Genomic DNA, 16,311 nt, shown 5'->3' with positions numbered 1-16,311 from the left:
CTGGGTTGTGGGTTTGGTCCCTGGTTGTGGGGCATGAGAGACGTGACCAATTAATGTCTCTCTCTCACATTGATGTTTTCCTCCCTCTTCTTCCCTCCCTTCCCCTCTCTAAAAATATATGTATAAAATCTTTTTTAAAAAATCTTCACCAATAATGATAGGAAAGTTAAAAGCTATCAAAAATCTGATATATCAAGAACAGCAGTGTAAGTTTATTACTCAGAAGCATGGACATAAATACCAGAAGAATAAGCTAAATGCTTTGAAAGTGGCCGTCTGTGGGAAGCAATAGGGAGAAAGAAGTAAGGAGGTGTGGGACAAAAAAACGTATCAATATGTCTTTCAGTATTCTTCAATTTCTAAATTTTTGTATGTATTTCTTTAAAACATTCCATGTTTTAAAATGAAATGCTTAGGACCAAAATAAAAACAAATCAGGTAACATCATGTTACACTCTCTCAGCAGGGATCTCCTTACTTGACTCATTCACCCATGTATTTATTCATTAAAAAACAAACAAACAACAAGCCCCACCTGGAACCCAGGGCAGGGAGCACAGAACAGTAGACAGGGCAGACAGGCCCCTGGCCTCCTTGAGTGGGGGAGTGCGGACAAGTGAACCGGGGAGATAATTAACGCCGGAGACAAGAGCAGTGAGGGTGACACTGAGTGACCGCGGGCAGGCTGGGGCACTTTTAGATAATCAGGTAGCTTGGAGGAAGTAACTATTTGTTCAGGAAAACAGACCCCTTTCATGTTAAAATCTCAGCTTGGAGTCTCCAAGACCAAAAAGATGGTGTGAATTCAGATCTTAAAATGGCCAGACCTGTGCTTAGGGATTCTTTCAGGAGACTTGGCTTTCGAATTCCTTACCAAGCGCGAGACTGTCTCCTCCCTAGAGTGGGCTGTCAACTAAAAAGTAACAGGGCTAGCTAGCCACCCCCAACCCTGCACCGCCACCCCCACTGCAGGCTGGCTTCTTCTCCCCTTTTTTGGCGAGGATTCATTTGAGTTTTGCCTTTGAAGATCTCCCTCGTTTTCTTAAGAGCTCAGTTTATCCAGCGTTCCTTAGTGGTTTGTTGTTGCTGCTGTTTTGTACAGGAGGGTTTCTGGGGTATCTGGTCTACCACAGAGTGGAAACAGAAATCAGGGTGTGACAATTAAAATAATTTTTAAAAACTTTAAGAGGCAGAGCCAACCAGACTTGCTGATAATTTGCAGACAAGCAGAGGTATGAGAGAACAGGAGAATTAAGGATATTTCTAGATTTTTTTTTTTTAAGAGAGAGGAAGGCGGGAGAGGAAGGAACGAAGGAAGGAAGGAAGGAAAGAAGAGAGAAAGTACATTTTTTAAATTTTTATTTGTCTTTAGAGGGGAAGGGTAGGAGAGAGGGAGAGAAATATCAATGTATGGTTGCCTCTCGTGTGTCCCCTGCTGGGGACTGGCCTGCAACCCAGGCATGTGCCCTGACTGGGAATTGAACCACTATTGTGTGGTTCGCAGGCCCGCGCTCAATCTACTGAGCTACACCAGCCAGGGCTTTCTAGATTTTTTTACTTGCACAAAGACCAATAAGACTGAAGAAACACCAGGGGTCACGGAAGCCAAAAGAACAGAGATGTTCAACTGTGTCCAACATCGCGAGAGGCTGAGCGGAGCGGTGCCAGAGCCGTGGCGTTAGTCAGTGTGGTAACGCAGAGATCGCTGGCGACACCCCCTCCTTCAATCAGGTTAATGCCTCTGAACCCCAGGTAAAGCCACCACGAAGCCGGAAGGCACTCCAGCCACTCCTGCCACTTTTCTTCCGAGGATTCACTGACTTAGAGGCTCTCAGGGCCCCCAGGAAGACAGAACCGTCTCCTTGCTTTGATCCCTTAATCTGACCCCCCAAAAAGTGAGTAGACAGGGTCCGAGAAGGATGACCTCTAGAAATAGTGATTTTCCTCCCTCAAAAGATTTTTAAATCTTTATTATTTCTCCATTATTCTAATCCAACGAGGCTCGGCGATGTTCAAGTCTTAAGGAGGAATCAACGCCCCATCCAGCACATTATACGTAATTATACGTAAGGGCAGAGAGGGTAAACCGGGGACCGGTGCGCACCCCGGACTGCACCCCGGACTGCGGCCCCGGGCCAGCCCCAGCGCTTCCGGGAGAGAGGTGGGCCCTTTATGTCCCTGTTCCTGGTGCACTCACCACCGGACCCAAAGTCTGTTTCTGCGCGAGCTTGCATTCTAAAACAGAATTTTATGACAGTTTTAAAAAGTTTTAAGAGGGAAAAATTAAATTTATCTAAACTATACAAAGAACTCTTAAAACTCTCTCAAAAATAAGAAAACAACCCAATTTAAAGAATAATTTGAACAGGCACCTCACCAAAAAAGATATACAGATGGGAAAAAGAAGCCTATGAAAAGATGCTTGATATCGTACGCCAACAGGAAATGGCAAATGAAAACAGCAGTGACGATGCCACTGACGACCTATGAGACGGGCCGAAGCCCTAAACGCCAAATGCTGGTGAGGATGGGCAGCAACAGGAGCTCGCACCCACTCCTGGGGAGAATGCGCAACGGTACAGCCGCTTTGGAAGACAGTTCGACAGGGTCTTACAAATCTAAACACACTCTCAACATACAATCTAGCAACCATTCTCCTTGGTTTTACTCAAATGAGTTGAAAGCTTCTGTCTATACACACACACACACACACAAAACTGTACACAAATATTTATAGCAGCCTTCTTCATAAATGCCAAAACTTGGGAGCAATCAAAATGCCCCTCAATAGGTGAATGGATAAAAAAAACTGTGGTACAAGCGAGGAAAATATAACCAGAGACATTGAAATAAAGAACAGACTGACAATAAACAGAGGGGAGCGGGGAGGGTGATACTGGGGGAAAGAAGGGGAAGGACCGTCAAGGAACGTGTATAGAGGCCCGTGGACAAAGTTAAAGGGGGGCAGGAATGAGGGTGGGAGGCGGGGTGGGTGCAGACATGGAAAGTGGCAGCGGGAAAGCGGAGACAACTGTGCCTGAACAACAATAAAAAACTGTGGCACACACACAATGGAATATTATTCACCAATAAGAAGAAATGGGCTATCAAGCCATGAAGAAACCATGGAGGAATATGAATGAATGTTACTCAGTGAAAGAAAGCAATCTGAAATGGCTACATACTATATGATTCCTCCTACAGGATATTTGGGAAAAGACAGAACTATGGAGACGGTAAGAAGGTCCGTGGTCGCTGTGGACTGGGGGAAAGATGAACACGAGAGCTCAGGGGGTTCGGGGCAATAAAACTATTCTGTACGATACAGTGATGGTGGGTGCGTGGCATTATGCATTTGTCAAAATCCATAAAATGTATAATAGAATGGACACTAATGTAAACTATGGACTTGAATGGATAATAATATATCAATATGGGCTCATCAATTGTAGCAAAGGTACCATACTAAGGCAACATGTTAATAACTGCAGGAGAGGGGGGGAGAGAGAGAAGTATAAGGAAACATTGTACTTTCTGTCCACATTTGCTGTACCCCTAAAACTGCTCTAAGAATATATAGTTTATTAATGTTTCAAACGTGTGAATTGAGCTTTATGAAAAGTATTTTAAAGGATAATCCGACCCATAAAGTTTAAATTATATTCAAAATGAAAGATAAGCTGTCTCCCCAATGAGACAAGGTTTCCATGGAAGTCTTATCACAATGAATTTACTTGAAAAACACGTGTCCTGGTTGTACATCCTAGTTCTAAGTGACATACACTCTTCAGAGAACAGCCGGTCTCATCCATGAGCATCCACGCAGAAGGTTAAGAAAAGGCTCAATCAGAAAGAAAAAGAATGAACACTTAGAAAATAATGAAGCAACACTATTCCAATGGAGACAACTGTACTTGAACAATTTTAAAAAAAAAGGAAAGAAGAGAAACACTATTCCAGTCTGCAACTGGTAGCCTCTGATGGAAATTCTAAAATCACACCCTTGCACAACCTGCCTAAAGCAGGAATTGACATTGGACTTTCCAGGTCTCTTTTCTCAACCAAAGAGAACCTGAAATTGGCCGGAATAGTGTAATAACCTTATCAAGCAGGTGCTTATTCCGACTTCACAGATAAGAACACAACTTTTAAGAGACAATGCAGACAAGGGTGGAGCCAGAAAACAGACTCGGCGCCTTCAAACTCCCAGGCCAGTGGGGTCAAAGTATCGGTCTTAAAGCCTTATCTCAGCTGTAAGATGTCCGACAAGCAAAATTCTCTCTGAATTTATTATACAAACAATTAAAAGAAAAAAGGAAAGGGAGAGGCTTGCTTATTTTATGTGCAATACATGAAAGTGAATGTTATTCTCTAGACATGTCTAAAGAGAGCAAGACTTCTCAGAGAATTGAAAGATAATTCTTTTTTTAAGTTTTTATTTGATCTGAGAGAGAGAGAGACACCGATTGTCCTTCCACTTATTTATCACTCACTGGCTGATGCGGGTCAGGTCCCCTGACCCAGGATGGAACCCGAGACTCTGGTGTATCTGGAGGCAGCTCTAACCACCTGGGCTACTTGGCCAGGAATAGCCAATTCTTAAATTGTCTTTAGAAAGTAATTCAAGCAGTCAGAACCTGTCTTACCAAATTCACAGATATTCTATAAAAAAAAAAAAAAGACTGAACATGAATCCAGTCGAATCATGATTGTTTTTATTTTTATTTTATTTATTTATTCTTAGAGGGGAAGGGAAGGAGTGAGGGAGAGAAACATCAATGTATGGTTGCCTCTCGTGCATCCCCTGCTGGGAACTGCCCACAACCCAGGCATGTGCCCTGACTGGGAATCGAACCGCAATCCTTTGGTTCGCAGGTCCACGCTCAATCCACTGAGCTACACCAGCCAGGGCAGATCCTGATTGTTTTGATAGTCATAATCTGTGATTGGTTAATACTCAGATTCATAAATACCAAGAAGAGTAAAGAGAATAAAAATAAATCTCCAGAGCACCTTTCCCTCAGTGGACCACATGTCTACCCTGCCATTCACTTTACCTCCAAAACAACGACTCTAAAGCCCTCTGGATGTGACTTCACAAACCCGAAGATTTCATAATTTACGGTCCTTCGGATCAGCAGTTCTCAAACCGAGGCCCACCTGCACCAGAGTATCTGGCTGCCTGTCAAAGTGACCACAGATATACTAAATCAGTCTCTCTGGGGCAGAGCCACGGAATCTTTTCTTTTTAAACAAATACCCCAGGGGTTCTTATGCCAAAGACTTTTACACCAGGAGTTCTCAAAATTTGCTCTCAGAACTTAAGCTTTAAAAACTGAGGACAGTGAGGTATTTTTGCTTATACAGGTTATATCTGTTAGTATTTGTATTAGAACTTAAAACTGAGCCCTGGCTGGTGTGGCTCAGCGCATTGAGTGGAAAGGTTGCCAGTTCGATTCCCAGTCAGGGTCGTGGGCTAGATCCGCAGTAGGGGTCGAGTGAGAGGCAACCACTCATTGATGTTTCTCTCCCTCTCTTTCCCTCTCTCTTCCCCTCTCTCTAAAAATAAATAAATAAAATCTTTTTAAAGAAATAAATTTTAAAAATATGAACTCATTTAAAAATAATAAACATATAACAAGTTAACATAAATAACATTTCTATGAAATATAGCTATATTTTCCAAAAAATGGAAAGAATATCACTGTTAAAGTTTTCGAAATTTCTCTAATGTTTGGCTTGATAGAACACAGTTGTGCCCTCCCTCATACATGCTTCTGTGATTGATCCGTTGTAGCATGTTGTTTACGTTGAAGTACATGAAGAAAATCTGGCCTGCCCTGGCTGGTATAGCTCAGTAGATTGAGCGTGGGCCTGTGAACCAGAGGATCGTAGTTCGATTCCCAGTCAGGGCACATGCCTGGGTTGCAGGCCAGTTCCCAGTAGGGGTCCCACAAGGGGCAACCATACATTGTTGATATTCTCCCTCTCTCCTCCCCTTCCCCTCTAAAGATAAATAAAATATTTTTTTTAAAAAAGAAAGAAAACTGGGCCTCGTATACCATTTGGAAAAGGGAAGAGAGTATCTTAATGGCCTTTCCAGATAATATTGGATGTTCTTCTTTGATACCACACCAAAACTCCACATGTGATAGTTTCTTAAAGGTTAGAGGCAGTATGGAATATGAAACTTTATCATGAACTTTTAATACTCGGTTAAATTAAGACCATTAGTCTACCCTGCTTTTAGAATAGAATGTTTTTCCATGCATAAGGTTATAATGTCTAGCACTAACCATTCTGAAAACACTATTTCCAACACATGCAGACCTTCCAAATGTGGATACATTTCAATGCACACTATCAACAAAAGACCGCATTAGTTACCAGTATCCTGGTAGGTCTGTCAGTCATTCTCTCAAGTAAACACACAGTGTTTCGTGGAAAAAGCAGCTGGTCTGACATAGCGACTCGAACAATTCTACAATTCCACAGTTCCACAGTGCGATTGTGCGTGTGCTTGAGACGACCACCCTGTTCCCACGCAGCAGCAGCGCTCCCTGCAGGCCTCCCATTTCCATACAGAATACCGAAAAGAAACATCCCCAGGAGTTGAGAGACAATGAAATGAATACTGTTTACTGTTTCATCATGGACATTAAGTGAAATCAAGTGGTTTTTTTTCCTGTGAGTGTAATGACTACAATGACTAATAGTATAAGTGAAAAAGCCACTAAGTAAAAACACAAATATTATGAAAATAGTTTTGATCTCAAAGACAGCCCCCTCAGAGGAACTCAGGAACCCCCAGGGGTCTGCTGGACGACACTCAGAATTGCTGCTACTGGCAGCTCAAACAAAAATATCAGAGAGCAACCCCTCCCTCTGAACAATACAAAATACCAAAACAACCCCTGCCCCACTTGGCCAAAGGAGCAATGGGGCTGAACAGAACAGTTTGTTGTGTTTTAGGAATGGCGTGGTTGAAATCAATGCAAGATGGGCCCTGGCACATGGCTATATGAACAGCAAGCTTAAAAAAAAATTGGGGCCCTGGCTGGTGTGGCTCAGTGGATTGAGCAACGGCCTGTGAACCGAAGGGTCACCAGTTCGTTTCCCAGTCAGGACACCTGCTTGGGTTGCCGGCCAGGCCAGGTCCTCAGTGGGGAGCGTGAAAGAGGCAACCACGCATTGATGTTTCTCTCCCTCTCTTTCTCCCACACTTCCTCTGTCTAAAAATAAATAAATAAAATCTTCAAAACAGTTCGATTCCCAGTCAGGGCACATGCCTAGGTTGCAGGCCAGTTCCCGGTTCCTGGCAGGGGATGCACCAGAGGCAACCATACATTGATATTTCTCTCTCTCTCCCCGTCCCTTTCCCTCTAAGATAAATAAATAAAATCTTTAAAAAAAATCTTAAAAACAATAATTGGGTTGTGGAAAGCGGCAGTAATTCCTACCTGTCCAGGTGACAACCCCACACCGGGGTTTCAGGTACTGAAGCAGCCAGACTTCTCTCCAGAATGAAAGTTTAAGGGGGAAATGTGCACTCCGTTCACTGAAAAACTACATTTCTAGGCAGTATGACGGTATGCGTATGATGATCAAAAGATTAAAAGTATGCACGTACAGATTGATTTGTGTGTGTCTGAGCACCAATGAGAAGATGTACAATGCTGTTTTCTGCCTTTAGGCTCTGCAAACAACCTGCCTGTCATGAGGGGGGTCGTTACACGAACGGTAACACCCATAGCCCAGAATGGGCTGCTGCGCAGACCTTAAAGACATGAGACAGACACAAACACATTCACATGAATTGTTTTCTAAGATGCGGTGACAAATGCAAGACACTGAGTTATTGTATACAATTGCTCCTTCCTGCGGAGGGAGAAAAGAGAAAGTTTGCACGCGTACACATAAATCATTCTGAAGAGGTAAGTGAGAGAACGTAACTAGCCGTCCCTGAGGAAGCGCATTCGGAAGACGGGGGGGAGGAGCCTTTCCACTCACTGCACGCCTTTCTGTACTAAGTTAAACCTTTTTTCTGACTATCACTTTTACAATCAAGAAAACTGGAGTCTGGAACTGAAAGACAAAATGAATATATTCGTGCTACAAATCTATGGTTAAGACTCACATTCATCTTTTCCATGGAAAGGGAAGCAGTTTACTCCAGAGGCGGTAGGGGTCTTCTCTGACCCCCACCTCCGGTCTCATCCTCCATTACTGCAAAAACATTCTCAGTGGGTATAAAAGAACGGTACTCTCATTGTAGGGCTTAGGTAAACTGAGGCAGAGGTCTGTGGAATCACACAGCTGCATACAGGGCACTTCTGACCCAGGACACCTTGAATATTTCCAAAGAAACAAGCTTTATTGTTTTTTTTCACTAATGAACTTTAATTTTTAAAGCAGCTTTAGGTTCAAAGCAAAATTAAGTGGAAAGTACAGAGAGTTCCCATACCCGGCCTGTCCCCTATCAGGTACAACCCCACCACCCCCCACAACGGACAACCGGGGCCACAGTGGTTCTCGATTCTTCACCGTAGTGAGTAGGACCCTGAAGCATCCCGTACCCACTTACATCCCACTCTCACTTATGTTCTCTGATGCCTTCAACACATGGAATTAAGAATAAATATTGACATTCGCCTTCAGAATGCTTCGATTATTCCACCTGCCCCTACGTGTGAGACAGTTACCATCCTAATTATGTTTTAGTTTGTTTAATGTTTCAGTAAATTTGCTTCCCCTAAACATACTGATAAAGAGAGGCCCAAATACAAAGAGGCTCTGCCAGGCAGGCAGTCTGAGATTAAATATTTATTGTGTCTAAACCACAAGTAGGAAAAAATTCAAAGGCCGAGTATTTGAACACTAACTCGACTCGATATTGCACTTCGGTTTCTAGGAGAGGTAATTACACGGCTAACGTCTGGGGTTTGAGGTTTTGAGGATTACATCTGAGCGGAATAAGGGGGGGTGGAGTAGAGCAAAGTAAAAGTCTAATGCTTTGAGACTTTTAGAAAAAGTACCTGCTAAACAGCAAGACCAAATTAATATTAGAAAAGATGCAAAAAACATCTTCAGGAAGCTTTCACCTAAGTAGATGTTCAGATTCAGACTCAAGTCCACTAATTCTTGTAACAAGAATGAGAGGCCAGGATACCGCAAAGGAATAAAACAATCGACAAAGCGGGAAAACAGGTGGTTAACAGCAGACAGGGCAGGGTTTTTCTGAACTGGGTTTACCTTCGATAATCTAAATCAGTTTTCAGAAATCGCTGCTACAAAAACTACCCAAACATCCCCCTAATAATTTGCACCCCTCCTCCACAATGGGGAAGCCATTTATTTACCAGAAGGTTTACTTTCTCTTTCAAGCGCTGCTGGCTTCCTCCTGCCGCACGCACGTACGGCCAAGAGACAGCTGGAAGGCCTTTCCTTCCTGCCCTCTCCCATCCCGAGCAGGAGAGCTGGCGTGCAGAGAGCCTGCGTGTAGGGAGCCGAGTGCTGCTTCTTCACCACAAGGCTACTTTGAACACCAATTCATTTGCACACACAAGTTAAAGGACAGGAAAGCAGCTCTGCTTCTCCAGTGAAAACACGCTCTTCCACATACACACACATACACACAGATGAGGAGAAACCATCGCCGCCCGGCCTCACACACACCGTTAACTCTGCTGTACCCCCACACCGTACACTGTCCCCCCACCTTGCCTCATTCCTCTACCCCTCAAACTTTCAGTATTATCTGTACTTTTGGTGCCATAAAGAACTTCAAGGGATTGTCCAAATTTCTAAGTAGCAATAAATTGATAATGTGTTTAATGTTTAAGGCTTCCAATAAATGAGCCTCAATCATAGGCACCTGAAGATGCAGCGCGACTTCTCACTGGGACACTGGTGTAAGCGGGAGTTTTCGGTCCATCTCCTCCACCACAGTGTAAGTCCCCATAGGCCCTCTTCGTTTAGTTTGCTCCTATTAGGTAAGAATCTCCCAGTTACTCCTTCTTTCCTTTGTTTTGCATCATTAATGGCTACTGTGAATTATAACTTCCTGACTTTGTAGTTAGATAGATACTGCAGTCTTTAATAATATTAGCTATTAGCACTCAAAAATGTTGGTTATCTGCCAGGCGCTGTGCAAAGTACTTTATATATATTATCTTGCTTAATCTTCACAACTCCCCTCCAACCGACCCTGGTACCCCCATTTTTTGGAATGGAGAAACCGAAACTCGGAGAATTAACTTCTGACCCCAGGGTCTAAGAGGTGGTGAATCGGGATCAAAACCCGCAGAGTCTGACCTCATCGCCCATTCTTTTCCCTCTTACAGCGACTGGGGACCACGAAACCCTCAAACACACCGGCCAAGCGCTGACACTGCAACAGCAGTCACCTCAGGAAAGCTCACAATATAAGGTCCTCTCCACTGCAGCTAAAAAGTCAAAGGTCAGATAAAAGTTCAATGATTAGAATCACTTACTATGGATGGAGATGACAGGGAGGAAAACCAGATATTCCAAACCTTATTTTATCGGGGTGGGGGAGGAGCAGACTTGCCTTCCTTACTGTCCTTTTATTAGACTGTGAAAAAGGAATTTGCAATAAATCTGTCTAATATAAATTGATAAGTAGAAAAAGCTGCAAAAAAAATCTGGAGAAATACACAGCAAACTATTAACAGGATATATACATAGTTTTTATTTCTACAAATTTAAATTTTTTATAATAACATGTGTTACTTCTTTTTTTATTATTTTCCACATATTTTATTGAATTTACTGTGGTGACATGGGTTAACAAAACGATATACATTTCAAGGGTACAATTCTATAACACATCATCTATATATTGTGTTCACCACCCAAAGTCCAGTCTCCTTCCGTCACCATTTATGCCCCCCTTTCCCTCTTCTACCGGCTCCCACACCCTTGCCCTTCTGGTAATTACCAAACATGTATTACTTCTGTGAACCAGACAAAAGAGCTTATTTTAATGACATTTGAACCCAATTATTAACAGAAGAGAAGGGATGAGAGCTCCAGCTCCACAGCTTCCTTTCCCCTCAGTCCACTTCTAACCTAAGAACTTGTACTTGGAGCTCCTGAACTCACCGCACTGTCTTAAGCATCTTATCACTCCATTCCTTCAGCCTTGAATGCAACTGTTTCCCACTTAGCTCTGAGTTCCTTACTCAGCCTACAAAACCCTAGTCGGGGCTTCCCACCTGTTAAACCCCCTGTATGGCAAAGCCTTTTCTCACCCCTGAAGAGAATTCATCTCTTTTAATAAGACACTTAACAAGAACTTAGATTTACGGAGTTCTTACTGCGTGCCAGGGTTTTACCTGTATTATTTCACTGAATCTTCCAGGGCCCTCAGAGACCGGTACTGTTATCTTCTGCTTTCGCAGATAAGAAAACTGAGGCTCAGGCACTGACTAGGAACGGGCAGAACCAAGATGCAATCTCAGAGCTGTCTGACTCCAGAGTTTGAGCCTGAAACAGCCTCTCTGTCATCTGCTCCGCCCTAGTCCTACTGACCTGGCACACNGCCTACAAAACCCTAGTCGGGGCTTCCCACCTGTTAAACCCCCTGTATGGCAAAGCCTTTTCTCACCCCTGAAGAGAATTTATCTCTTTTAATAAGACACTTAACAAGAACTTAGATTTACGGAGTTCTTACTGCGTGCCAGGGTTTTACCTGTATTATTTCACTGAATCTTCCAGGGCCCTCAGAGACCGGTACTGTTATCTTCTGCTTTCACAGATAAGAAAACTGAGGCTCAGGCACTGACTAGGAACGGGCAGATCCAAGATGCAATCTCAGAGCTGTCTGACTCCAGAGTTTGAGCCTGAAATAGCCTCTCTGTCATCTGCTCCGCCCTAGTCCTACTGACCTGGCACCCCCCCTGGTTCTCACAGTAAGGCCTCCGGTTCTGTGCAAACAGGGACCATGTCTCATTATCCTTGGATCCTGCCTTGCACAATAACTGCTCTCCATGTAGGATGTGCGCCTAACTGAACTAAGAGTTGTGATGACCCCAACATGATGAGAACTAACCGTAACAGAAATTCCTTCCTCCCTAGGCTATTTCCTTTAAAAAATGGAGACATTCCAAACAGTTTACCACCAAAGAACCATCTGGCCGTCCTGACTAAAGTGTGCCATAGTAAGTCCCTAGCAATGAATATGTAACCACGACGTTAATTTTTTTCGCCATAACCAACAAAGACTGAAACAGCCCACCGACATTATCCTGTTGGACTTCTCCAAGGCTGCTCCGGGACACCAGAGGTTCTTCAGGGTTTGGGGGTGTCCTTCACGTGCTCTTTGGCTGGTTTTTATGAATGACCCAAAAGTTATAGTAAAATTTTTTAAATGTGTAAGACAAAATGTGAATGGTCAATTTGTAGCCAATTAAAAATCCCTCCAAAAACATCTCTGCACTGAACCCACACAAATGCCATAAATCAGGACACCTCTCTCTGGGGCCTGGCCCAGTGTATCAGGTCAATCTTAACAACTGCACCAGGGCAGAGGCCATGCACACTGATACACTTTGCACAAATTAACCAACACCGGACACGCCATAATAGGCACTCCATAATGAAACACCAGGACTTGGCCTCAAACATCTTCATTTATTACTATTTTTTGGCTCTGGATTATTTTGTAATTGATTGATTTTACAGAGAGCAGAAGGGAGAGAAAGAAACATTAACCAGTTGCCTCTTGTAGGCACCACAACCAGGGATTGAACCCGCAACCTAGGCATGTGCCCTGGCTGGACCGGCAAACTTGCAGTTCACAAACCGACTCTCCAACTGAGCCGCGTGGCAAGGGCCTCAAACATCTTTAAAAGCTTCCCCTACAAAAGGATAGAACTGAAATTCCTTGGCCTTGTATTCAAGATATCATATAAGTAGGCACTTCTTCCCCACTACTTACCTTCCTCATCTACCAGGATTTTGTGCTATACCCCCATACCTCCCCGCCCCCAATTCTTTATACCTATCAAATTCCAACCACTACTTGGGACCCAGATCAAACCTCTCCTTCCGCAAGAAGACTTCCTGGACAGCTCCAGGCCTTGCAACCTCCCCTTCCCCTACAGACCTGCGGCCTTTAGTGCAGCATGTTCAACAGAACTTCCCATGGCAACGGAAGTGCTCTTTATCTGTGCTATATATGTTTTTTATATAAAATAGCTAATTTTTTTGAACATCAGATAATATCGCACCATCTCTTTGAGTTGTACAGGTAAAGCATTTGTCAAGTTGCCTCAGTAAACTACAAGTTCTATAAACATATTATCTTATTCTTCACATCAACTTTCACTAAGTTGCAAACAGTAAATGTTTGTTGATTTGTAAACCACTTCTGAGAGAGCTGGAAGGTAAAAAGGTGCTGAACTCCACGTCTGAAATGAGGGTCACTATCTTGGCCCCATCTCACATCTGAATGCACAGGGGCAAGGAGGAGAAAGCGACTTTCTGAAAACACAAATGACCACTGACCCAGCCACAGGCACTTTGGTGGAAGTGACATTTAGGTCACAACTGTTCTTTATCTACAAGTTTGCCTAAATAAACATCTCTTTCCATTGGCAAATAGCTAGATTTTGATGATCAATCATGACTAAAAAGTTAGTTACTTCCCAAGTTAAAGCAGTCAGAAAGACAACCCAAGCAAACCCCTTCTGTACTTTTCCCGTTTGTGTATTACAGACCTCCCACGGAGTCTCATGGCTTGTTCCTGGTACTTCACTGTCCAGGTCTTTGTTAGAACCTCGCTGACAGTTTCCCCAACAGGGTCTGCATTATCTCTAAATCAAGACCAACTCCCTGAGCAAAAGAACACAATTTACAGAAGGTGTGAGTCCCATCACTATGGCCCTCTGCTATCTTGGACAAATGTCTTGCTCCCTTAGCCTCAATTTCCTTACCTACAAAATAGGGTTAAGTTTTTATAAACTGTCTACCCCTTGTGGATCAAGTCCTAACTGGATATTTCCACATGGTTTCTCTTCCCAAAAGAACTACGCATGAAAGATTCATAAATTTGCTAGTGACTAAGACAGACTCTCCAACAGCTATAATGATGTTTTGTATACTGCAGACTTCTTTCCCTATCCCACTATGCAAATGTCTGAGCATAAATTCTGCTAGCATTCCAGTCTGGCACATGTAATAAGGAAATAGATGTGTTGACTCAGGGAACACGGATGTATTTAACATATAGTAAAACAGAAAGTTGGCTGAACCAAGTTATAAGAGTCTAAAGGCACATATAACAGAATGCTATTCTGATTTATTCAGACCAATGCTTTACCGGCACAGCTAACCAAAAAGTTACAAGCTACACACAAAATATATACACCCTGTAATAGAACCCACAGATGCACATTATATACATTTTTTATTTTTTTCAAAATGGGTGCAAGCATCATACACACACCTAACATAACACAGAGGCATGTGTATGAAACACGGAAAACCCAACTGGGGCGACAGTTTGAGTCTTGCTAACTTAACCCCAACCACACAGCCCAAACACACGTAAAGTTTGCGCCCCCTGCGTCCCCAAGGCCAGCCTGTCTTTGTTTCCCTCTCCTTTGCATTTACCCACGATCTTGGCTCGGAGACAAAAAACCTCCTACTCTCGATTGGTTCATTCTGTCCTATGCAATTAAGCAACACCACAATCCAGTAAACGCAAGGGCTCAATTATTTATCTTCTGGCCGAGTTTACCAGGTGTTTATAAAAGAACAATGTCAAGGCGAAAAGAGGTTTATTTCTCTCTCGAGCTGGCTTGATGGGGGAGGGGGTGTTATTTTGTTTTGTTTTTTAGAAGGTGGCTGGAGAGAAACCGAGCCTAGAAAAAGACGGCAGGGAATTTAGAAAGAGTATGTAAGACTGTCAATTTCCCTACAGGAAACTTGACTCTTATGCAATACTCCTACCCACAACCAACTAGGGGAGACTGTAGGGGGAAGACACCTATTCTCACCTCCAGAGGCGTATGGCTGGTTCCTAAAGGATCGAGAACAGGGCAAGGCCGAGCTATGGAGGCGGGGGCTCTTTGCAACACCCCCCCACCTCCCGGTGACCTCCAGCGGCTTGACAGTCACTCCTGTGGCCGGCACGTCCCCGGAGCCCCAAGGAGCAGGAAGTCGGGGGGCTGTCCCTCACTCCTGCCACCCCCACCCTAGCGTGCTCTGGCCCCACGGACCTCCCCCCCGAGCCCATTCTCTCTTCCTCGTCGCCTCCCCTTTCTCCGAAGAATGAAACTTCCTTCCAGTCCCCCCTGTCTTTTCAGAGGCCCGCTCCTGTCATCTCCAGGAGTTGTCCCTTCAGAGCAACCCTCCGCGTCTCCTCGTACCGTCCCGCCCCACTGAAGTTTCCTTCCACAACTTCGCCGAACAACACAGAAGCTCCCAGGCCCTCCGACGTCCCCCGGGATCCCCAGGCCTGGGAGCGGTCCGGACCGAGGGGCGGCCCCACCCTTCACCCCCTTCACCTGCTTCTCGGGCTGAGGCCCGACAGGACGGGCTGCGCTTGCGCCGGGTACAGGCCGCGGGCTCCCTCAGGCCGCAGGGTCTCTCCTAGCAGACGGGGCACAGAGAGCGGAGCGGAGCTGCTCGTCAAGGATCCGGTTCGGGCTCACTCCCTCCGCTGCGACGACGGAACCCCAGACTCTCCCTCCCTGTCTACACCGCCGCAGCTCCGGAAACCTCTGAATTACAGCCCCTCCAGCCAATCCCCGCCCAGCCCCAGCCTAGCCCTGACACTCCGTCCGGCATAATTCATGAGACAGCCACTTTTCTCCTCCACCCAGAGGCCTCGGAGCTTGTACTGCACAACCCCAATCCCCACCAACTGACCAATGAGAAGAGCCTCTGGGAGAAAGGGCGGAGCCAACCAAGACTGGGACCGCCCCATAATGGCTGTTCCGAAGTCTTAGCGCTCCTCCCTCCTCAGCAGCAGGGGAATTGCCGAGGTCTCGGCCCAGAAGCCCGGAGGGAGGGAGGAAGGATGATTGGAATACCCTGCTAAAAACTCAGCTGAGTTCCTGGCAGTGCGTGACGTCAAGACACTTTAAATGCCCCGATGCGGCTCTCTTTTGCTGGCTCTCTCTTTTTCCGGTTCTTGACAGCACGTGGCCGCGAGAGTGGGAGCTACTTACCACGTGGGAATCAGTCGGTTAGACAGTCCTGAGGTATCGCCAGATCCTCAGGGGGCCCAACACCTCAAATGGGTTTCTGGGGACAGCAAAAAGAACATGGGTGACTCCCGCC

The 16,311-nt window shown here is 44.8% G+C and overlaps 1 protein-coding gene across 5 annotated transcripts in view; it reads right to left on the bottom strand.

The window, feature by feature from the left end:
- Nucleotides 1-15,760, bottom strand: part of STAT3 (signal transducer and activator of transcription 3) — a 55,270-nt gene extending 39,510 nt beyond the window's left edge. For all 5 annotated transcript variants that reach the window (XM_037033572.1, XM_037033574.1, XM_037033573.1 and 2 more), the window contains exon 1: nucleotides 15,534-15,760. The gene's annotated coding sequence lies outside the window, so the exon portion shown is untranslated. The remainder of the gene's footprint in view (nucleotides 1-15,533) is intronic.
- Between the last annotated feature and the right edge of the window lie 551 nt (nucleotides 15,761-16,311).

The sequence above is a fragment of the Sturnira hondurensis genome, unplaced genomic scaffold, assembly GCF_014824575.4.
Source record: "Sturnira hondurensis isolate 20B ecotype Veracruz unplaced genomic scaffold, ASM1482457v3 Scaffold0021632, whole genome shotgun sequence".
Lineage (NCBI taxonomy): Eukaryota > Metazoa > Chordata > Mammalia > Chiroptera > Phyllostomidae > Sturnira > Sturnira hondurensis.
The sequence above is the reverse complement of the archived record's forward strand: the minus strand, read 5'-3'. Positions and strand labels throughout refer to the sequence as shown.